Genomic DNA, 2,588 nt, shown 5'->3' with positions numbered 1-2,588 from the left:
AGCATGGCAACCAGCAGAAATCAGATTTACAGAGGTGGAGGTCAGGACCTTTCTTTTTATGAAAACCAATCTAGTCAGAGATAGCTCTACTCTAATTTCTATATTGAAACTTCTTCGTTTCCTCCCTCTTTGAACTCTGAATCATGAGAATTAAAGGCCAGTCTTAGCTTTTAGATTTTTAGGCTGTTTATTCTGATTTTTCTTCCTCTGGCAATCATTACAAGGGCATGTAGTGACAGGACAAGGGGGAATGTCTTCAAACTGACAGAGGGCAGGGTTGGATGGGATAGTAGAAAAAATTCTTCCCTGGGAGGGTGGGGAGGCTCTGGCACAGAGTGCCCAGAGAAGCTGTGGCTGCCCCTGGATCCCTGGCAGTGCCCAAGGCCAGGTTAGACAGGGCTTGGAGCAGCCTGGGACAGTGGAAGGTGTTCCCTACCCATGGCAGGGGTGGCACTGGATGAGCTTTAAGGGCCCTTCCAGCCCAAACCATTCTGGGATTCTGTGATTTTTTCCTGGTAACATGGTTCCTGGAGAGGGATTTATTACACCATTAAAGTTTGCATTTTCCTCCCTGTCTCTCCAGGTAACACTGAAGACAGTCTGTAAGCGTCTGTGAGATGGGCAGTCTCAACCTTTATGGAGTGCCTGGAAGTTTGAGCTACCACATGTGGAAAACACCACCAAGATTTCTACTCCAGCTGCTGCTTGGTGAGGAATAATGTAAACAGAGACTTCCCCAGGGAATTAAGATCTTGTTTTCATGACAGCTTCTTTGATTTTTTGTTATTTAAAAATACAGAGAAAGGAAGGGAGTGTAATTACACAGAAATCTGGCTAAGGATAATTGCTATTCAGAGCATCCCACGAGGCCAAAAAGGGCCTTGGAGGGCAGCATATTTAACTCAGAACAGAAACACTGAATATGTGTGAGTATTTTATAAATCACTGGTTTCACCTCATCAGGGTCTTTATTATGGGTGTTTTTTTAATTTAAAAGACAGGTGAGAATCAGATGTGATCCGAACAGAGATACATACATGGTTCTGTGGGAAATGTGTGCATGTGTGGCTTTTAAAATCTTTTTTAAATTTTTATGCGGTCTTACAGGTGTACAACCACCCACTTGAAATCTTTAATCTGTTTGGCTCCCAATCAGAGCTGTGTAATTTGTAAACTTCTGCTTTGCATTTTACTATTAAGGTGCATATGGTTTCTCTGCAAAGCAGATTCCCACAGAGCTGTGTGAGTTTTAGATGCTTCTGAAAGTTAAAACCAAAGATGGGCTTGATCATGAAAGGAAGTACTAAAATAGAGAATTCACTGTTCTTTCATGTTCGGCTCACGCTTCATCGCTTCAAACTCTTAGAAATAATATTGCCGAGTATTAAACACATGGATTTAAGTTTAACAGTGTAAGGAGGGAAATATGAAGAGTTTTCCTTTTGATACCATTGGCTTTGCAAGTGTTGCATTAAACCTTGGAGGGAAATGGCATGTGCTGCACCTCAGAAGGGATGGGTGGATATCACAGACTTAATAACCAGACTATACATTTAAACATATATTTATCATCATGGAATCATAGAACACTTTGGGTTGGGAGGGACCTTAAAGACTATCTTGTTGCAACTCTCCTGCCATGGGCAGGGACACCTTCCACTAGCCCAGGCTGCTCCAAGCCCTGTACAACCTGGCCTTGGACACTGCCAGGGATCCAGGGGCAGCCCCAGCTGCTCTGGGCACCCTGTGCCAGGGCCTGCCCACCCTCCCAGGGAACAATTTCTTCCTAAAATTTAATCTCAACTTGCCCTCTGTCAGTTTAACAGTTTTGATGTATATTCACTATACATATATATGTATATTCTGGTATGATGCCTTGTTTGAGAATGAACCTTGCATTCACTGAGCAGAAGATTTTGGCTTCTTAGCCACGTTTGTGCTGTTGCCATTCCATTCCAAGTCCGGAGCAGGGCAGTGGATGCTGCCTGCAGCCTGCCAGGTGTGCAGCAGGGAAGGTCGGACTCGCTCCAGCCTCGGAGCCTTGGCAGATCCGAGCCCGAGTCTCCTCGGGCTGACCTTTGCCTGCACGCCCGGATTCGGGATGCCGGTGCCACCCGCACACCGCTCTCTCGGGACAGCCCAAATTCCTGTCGGGGGGGCTCAGGAGGGGCCCATCTCCTTCCCGATGCTCTCGATCCATCCCCCGGCGCTGCCGCTGGCGGTTCTTGGGGCCCGGGATGCCCGGGGGATGCCCGGGGGATGCCCGGGGGATGCCCGGGGGATGCCCCGCACCCTCCCCGGCGGGTTCCGCGGCGCATCCCCCGCAGCGGGACCGCTCGGCTCGCACCCCATCCCGGCACCCGCAGCCCTGGGGGGACCCCCGCAGCCCCGGGGGGACCCCCGCCCCGGGGAGCCGCGGGGCAGAGCCGAGCGGCAGCACTCCGCCTCCCGGGCTGCGCAGCGCGGCCGGCGAGCGGCGGGGCTGCTCCCTCCCTTCCTCCCCCTTCCTCCCCCTTCCTCCTCCTCCTCCTCCCCCTCCTCCTCCCCCTCCTCCTCCTCCTCCTCCTCCTCCTCCTCCTCCTCCTCCT

This window comes from Corvus kubaryi, unplaced genomic scaffold, assembly GCF_017639235.1.
Source record: "Corvus kubaryi isolate FWS band 111438036 unplaced genomic scaffold, C.kubaryi_AGA036_p1.0 138, whole genome shotgun sequence".
In the NCBI taxonomy this organism is placed as follows: Eukaryota; Metazoa; Chordata; class Aves; order Passeriformes; family Corvidae; genus Corvus; species Corvus kubaryi.
Note: the sequence above shows the minus strand (reverse complement) of the source record.